This window comes from Olea europaea, unplaced genomic scaffold, assembly GCF_002742605.1.
Source record: "Olea europaea var. sylvestris unplaced genomic scaffold, O_europaea_v1 scaffold1532, whole genome shotgun sequence".
Classification (NCBI taxonomy): Eukaryota; Viridiplantae; Streptophyta; class Magnoliopsida; order Lamiales; family Oleaceae; genus Olea; species Olea europaea.
In genome coordinates, this window is record NW_019232910.1 from 108,486 (window position 1) to 115,733 (window position 7,248).

Consider the following 7,248-nt stretch of genomic DNA (forward strand, 5'->3'; position numbering starts at 1 on the left):
GGAAATTGATTGCGTTAATTTTGCAGTATGATTCCAAGTTACTTGATTGCATATTCACGTGCGTTGACTTGGTTGGGAAGACGAGAAAAAAATAATCCTGTACTTGTCTAATTACGTGAGCGTGTGGCATTTTTATTTATCTTTGCCAATTATCAAATTATCATCACTTTGAACATATTTGAACATGATTAACAATAATTTCAATTTGATAAGCTAATTAACTTGTCTGCTTTGATCTTGAACAGGAAACACCAATTTTTGTTTCGTTGTGGAATTTTCATTTTCCAAGGGGTAAAATCACAACTTAATTGTTGACCATTTTCATCTGATGCTAGAAAGAAAAATTTGAAGTTGATTGTCCTCAATTTTAAGAAAAAAATAATCATGTACTTGTCTAATTACTTGAGCGTGTGGCATTTTTATGTATCTTTGCCAATTATCAAATTATCATCACTTTGAACATATTTGAACATGATTAACAATAATTTCAATTTGATAAGCTAATTAACTTGTCTGCTTTGATCTTGAACTGGAAACACCAATTTTGGTTTCGTTATGGAATTTTCATTTTTCAAGGGGTAAAATCACAACTTAATTGTTGACCATTTTCATCTGATGCTAGAAAGAAAAATTTGAAGTTGATTGTCCTCAATTTTTTTGTATCTTATTCATTTCAATCATTGCAGATAAATCAATTTTTTTTTTTTTGATATCCAAGTATCCACCTTACAATGACTAAATCCTGGAGTCTACATCTTGGCCCCTCAAGCTGCAGACAGGTTAAACTGCAGGTTATGTCCCAAACTGACCAGTGCTCAAAAACCCCCCCAACTAATCTGCCAAAGTGTCAAGCGAGTCGTTTCCCATCTTTGCACCTTACCTTCCAATAGAGCTCCTGCCTTCCAGGAGAATATCTGTCTTCCAAGAGCCTTTCAAGAATCGAACTCACGGCCTCTGATCTGCCAGCCTTGAAGCGCCCTCATCTTTACCAGTTGGGACGTATCCTGGGGGGCAAATCAATTTTATTCTTCTCTTGTATCGCTTGATGTCTTAATCAAAATGGACATTACCATAGTGCCGGCCTTTTGTTCAGTGTCGTCTGAATCACACACATTAATACATGTACAACTGGAAACAATCTCTTCTATGATGTTTCTATTAACGGTGATGAAGAAAATATTTTCTTAATTTCTTTGTACTCTTAAGATACTTTGAAATTATATTTTATTGGTAAATTCATATTGAAATTTACCTTGTCAAATTAAGTTTATTTTATTGATCTTATTCAGCTCAAATTTCTTTGATCAACCAAATTTAACACACTAATATTACCTTAAAAAATAACATAGCCCGTGCATTCCATGGGTAGACTATATATATATATATATATATATATATATATATATATTCTACTTTTACGACTACATTCATTTATGCCAATTCTACTTTTACGACTATACACTATATGCCATCAACAAAAAGAGATACACCAAGAGCTCACATCCTATACACATTTCATACTTATTCATAATGAAAATAAATTCAAGTTTATCCTAATACAGAAAAAGAAAAAAAGAAGGAAATAATGAAATTGTAAAAAGACATCAAGATTGATAGCAGTCGATGAAAAATTGTAGTTCCATCACTGAGGTGCAGATAAAATATACACACTGTTGCTTTTAAGTAGAAGTTTGTATAAAACTAGCCAACTTTCTAACAGAATATTGATACCCTAATCATTAATCCAAAATAATAAATATCTTCATTAATACCACAATGAAGATATTTTACTATCCTTAAAAGGAAAATTTTCATCATTTAAGACTTAAGCCAAGCTGAATCCCCAAGATGAGTCGATAGTCGACTGTGCCAACGATTCAATCAAAACGTGCCAACTCTTCCCATGAACAAAGATCAGACCGAAAACCTATTCTACATAGCCTCCTACAATCTAACCTGTAAAAATACATGAAGGCGTATGCAATATTTTCCAGAAGTCGACAAGAAAAATGGCTCCCCAGTCATCAACTTGAATGGAAGTCATATCAATACATTCCTTTGAAAATAGGGTTTGTGCGACATATGCTAGCTCCATATTCCTCGTACTTTGCCTTTGTATGGCAAGCCTGTTTGCAGCAAAAGAAAAGAGTCGAACTTGTAAAATAAGTAAACAAAACGTGATAAATTGCAATACAATTAAGCACAGGGACAAGGAAATGGGAAATCAATGAAAACGATGGCCTTAAAAGGTAAATTTGTATGACCAGTGTATGTCTAACGCATAGCTGAAGACTGCTCGACTCTATTTGACAAGGAAACATCCAAAAGGATCTCACATTCTTTTTCTTATAAAGAAACAAGTTCGGGCTCACATGCAAAAGGAGCGCAAACACTAGATGACTTTGTAATCTATACAAAAAGATTGATGTATCCTCTTAGAAAGGAAAAAATCTACATAATTTCGCCCACTCTCACAGGTAATGAAGTGATCATTCCTTTGATTGAAAGATGGCTTGTCGGTGTCCAAATTTAAGCCAAGTCAAATCCTAACACTGACATGCCAACATCATGTTTCTCCCAAAGACCAAATCCACCATATGATCAATTAAAGTTCCTCCAAAGATTGAGATTCTAAATTCAGTAATAGAATCTACCGTAAAAAACTCGGGAGTTGATGCAAGTACAGAGCCTCCACACCAAACTGCATATCTCTGGATAGGGTGGCTGACAACATTCACTTCAACTGGTTGTGCCTGGAGAAGCAACCCTTACAGTCAATACTTATAATGTGTTACTGATTAAAATTCCACCGTCAATGCTTATAATAGTAATGTAGACACACTTTTATTTCTCCAAGCTGAGCATCATGTGCAAGAATCCGAGCATCAACAATCTTTTTCAGCTCCCGTTGTAACCTCCGGTGGAAGTCTTTGAACATGGTTGATCCTCCAGATAATACAATATTCTGCAATATTCATAAACGGGCGTAGCCCTTAATATTCAAGAAATAAATAAATAGGTGTATTCAGTTAATAATTCACGCCAACCTTATACAAAGCTCGTCTTGTATCTATTGGAGCGGACTGGATACATTTATCTATCACGGCTGGTAAGGGGGTGGTAAAATCACTCTGGTAAATCTCAGGGTTGAAAAATACCTGCACAACAAGCCAAGTTAATCAACATAAATGTTTCCACCAACATCGATTTGCTTCTCTGACATGATAATTCAAAACCAAGAAAATGAATCTTATGACAAACAATTTCTAGTATTATTTTTTGCCGCCTACTGGAATAATTATTACCAAATCTTTGACATGAATCCTGTGAAACAAATTTTGGTCTATTCCCTTGTGTTACATCGGAACAAGTGAAACTAAGATCAAAGTCTCAGTCGCATGAGAAACAGGTAAACTCAGACTACAATGAATTTACATGGATTTGAGACAAACCTATGTAAAATAATTCATCTATAGCCGATGCTCCTTTAATGGTTTACGGGGATTGTTCAAACGAAGTATGTGATATCTTAAACTTGTAAACTAACAAAAACCATACTTTTCAGCAATTTTATAATGAGAACATGCAACAATGAAATATAATGTTTCAAATCAAGCTTAAAGCCAAAGAAAACAGCAAACCTCGGGTCCAAGAAACCGTTCATAGCCAATATCACAAGAATATGGGGCCCCGGTCCTCGGCTTAGTACCTCTCCATTGCTTAATATATTTTGCTGGCTCTTTGTCATGCTTATTGAACTCCTGAAATTACCAAAGAACAAAGACTTGTTATAAACAACCCTCAACATATCTCTGAGAAAGTTGAAGTGCAAAGGAAATAAGAAAATTCAGAGCCTGTAACAATACCACTAAGGCACGCAAATTCATGTGTATGAATATAAAGTGAAAGAAATTAATGCATATAATATCCGAAATTGTAAACGATGGTCAATAAGCAATATTGCATCTTATTCGGGTTGGAGATCAGAGGACGGCCTCCGTTTTAAAGTCATCAGTCTACAGACATACCTTGACAATATCAGAACAAGTGTAGCAATATGTTTCCTTGACTTTCCGTGCTACTTCAAAGGACTCCTCGGGTGGAACATGCTCCCCTCTTTCCTACATTAAACAACATGAAGAATAATAACAATCCCAAAAAGAGGACTGGTAAAACAATTACTTTTCCACTAAATTATCGTGTTCCCACTCCAAGATTACAAATTATCACTATGTGCATGTTTCGATTAAATTAACTTATAATTAAGTTTGTCAAACTTCAAAACATTTTCGTAGGGTACACAACTGCTACCCACTTATCCAACACTCATTTCTATCGATTTATAAATTAAACCATTTATAACTTTTTACCAAATGGAGGCTAAATGAATTGACAAGCACATCGATAGAGCATGAAAAGTCCTCCAAACTGAGTAAGGAAAAGAATAAACAAGGTCACTCAATCCCTTTCCTCTACATGAATGATCTGGCTTAAAAGACCAATATTTCGGATTTCAAAAAGACGGATCAAAGAAACAGCTCGTCTTGACATACAATCGCATGAGGCAACATTAATACATTTGAACTTTAATGTAGCCATCATGTTGAACTCAAAACGATCATTTCAATCACTAACAGACCATTAAATTAATGAAAAATAGATTTCCTTTTCAAGATATAAAAGCTTTGTCGCTAACAATCAAGTGCACAAGACTCAATTTTGGCCAAACGTATCAGTTTTCCTTCTCTAGACGCACTTTAGCTTGAAAGCTCTAACAGAATTGTTATTCGGATTCAATACATTCAAGTTAATTAGCATAAGATAAAGACAAAATGTATATAAGAAAACTTTTAAGAACCTGAACAGAATAATTGGCGTAGGTAGAGAAAATCCCCTGGAACCGGATTCTCCACTCTGTCCACTTGAAGTCCTCCTAAGAAGGTCAGCTACACCCTTAACTATGTTCATCCTTCCCCAAGACATAAAGATTGCAAGGCCACTACGTATTCAGCAGCCAATTATGCATATACAAGCCGTGATTCCCATTCACCATCACTTTCTCCAAATTGATAATCCTTTTCCCACCTAGCAGAGAACAAAGATTATAAAAATAATGATCTTGAATTTCGGTAAATGATTATTAGTGAAACATGATACACTTGCAAAAGAAATACTCATAAGAATGAAAACGCTTATTGATGGAACTTTGACATACTTCTTAGCCTACCAAAAAGAAAGCCTTATCCAGAACATTATTTTGAGGAAAAAATTACATCACAAACAAAATTAAACAAAGAAATTTATCAAAAGGAATAAAGAGGTCAAATCAAACTGAGATAACTAAAGCAAATAAACATATGTAAATCAAACTTGTTTGGAAAGATACGAGTGAATTCCATAAAGATATGAATTAAATATTCAAATAAATTTACTTAATAATCAGTGAAAAGTGATTTCAGTCTTTGGAGGTCAACGATTGAGAGTTGATGTGAATGAATAACCAAACAAAAATGAATGAAATGAAATGAAATGATATAAAACACGAATTGGCATAAACCTGATTGGATATTGGAGCTTGATCGAATTCAAAACTGCCTCTCTCCTTTGGTGTTCGGACAAATGAAGATCTGGAAGCGAGATTTCTTTCAGGCACTCTTTGATGGCGTGAACCAGATAAATCCAGTGGGCACAGATTAATTAATTAAATAATCATGAATGAATATATTTTGGGGGAAATTGCAGCAACAGTAACAAACATTTTGTTTATTAGCAATCTTTGCCCAAACCTTTAGTTTGTGTCAACGTGAGTATCAAACCTTTAAAAAACTCGCATCTGTCCAAATAGATGGTTTATGTTAGTTTGACCGTTAGTTAACCCAATAAATTGACTTTAACCAATTTTAATAGGGGTAAAATTGTAACTTTAAATTAAACTTAAAAACAAAAACAAAAACAAAAAAAAAAAAAAAACAAAAAACAAGAAACAAAAAACCAAAAATTCATTGTTCATTTTCTCCGGACCCTGAATTGACTATGCGTTCCGTCGTCAGCAAGCAGTGGCCGACAAGGGCCCTTTTCCCTAAATATCTTGGGAAGCGAAGAAGACAGGTTTGAAACTCATTCAGTTAGCCATATAAAAAGGATAACCAGAATAGCTAAGAATCATCAAAGACCTTTAAACAGAATAAGAATCGTAAATCCTCCTAGCCTAATGACATGAAAACCAACCTTGGACGTTGTGGAACCAGCAGCCAGAGCTAAAACGGGCTGCACCGCCATATAGAGTCCTGCAACATTAAATGTCTCAAACATAATTTCACCCATATACTCCCGGCTCTCTGGTGCAGTCAATGGGCTCTCTGTCAATAAAAAGTAATGATCCTCTGGATCGCAACGCAGATAATTATATATACACTGCTGCCAGAACTTCTCCATTGCATCCCAATCATCGACTTGGCCATGCTTAATGGGATATCTCAAATTGTAATTGTTATTCGACTTTGATCTAGAGAATGCCTCTTCCCCTATATAAAAATCAAGATCTGCCATCACACCGGCGTTATACTGCGCTGAAAAATAGCTGCTCTTCGTAGAACTAACTCGAGGCTGGTTGACAAATGACTGGTTCGCAGCAACTACAGTTGGGACTATGAAACATGGCTCAACATTTCCAGCAAAACCTATTTTAGTATACCTGGTTATAAACAAGAACGGCAAAAAAAATTCAAAAAATTACAAAGCTTATGTCTTTTGGGAATTTCATCAAACAGTTTAATCACTATTAAAAAAACGATCTTTGCAAAATACCCCGTGCCATTATCGATAACTACAGCGGGACGAGACGTGGCAGGATCCATGAGCGAGCGAAACGGTGATCAAAAGCTGAGATTTTTGGAGGGTTTTAAGAAAAACAGCGATAATGATCATTCTGACCCAACTATATTATAACCACCCATGTCATAATTGAGTCATCAAATTCATCATCATTAATAGAGGCGATGTTTTCAGAGACTCTTTTATTTGAATCGAATAATGAAAACAAAATATACTTTTTCGAGTATGAATAAAAACGCAACGTTGGGTGTTGAATTTTGTCAGTTTTATGAAGATTTGACGTAGGGGCTGAGGCTGAACAAAGAACGGCCGGCTTAATTTGGAGTCTGGGATGGATTTGATTTGGAATTGAGGGTAGCGTAAAGTGATAGATTTTCCTGCCATTTTCCCCGCTACTCGGTCATAGTTTTCTCG

At 35.2% G+C, this 7,248-nt stretch overlaps 1 pseudogene; it reads right to left on the reverse strand.

Annotated features, from left to right (window-relative positions):
- Positions 1-1,586: 1,586 nt before the first annotated feature.
- LOC111376609 lies at positions 1,587-7,248 on the reverse strand (annotated as a pseudogene).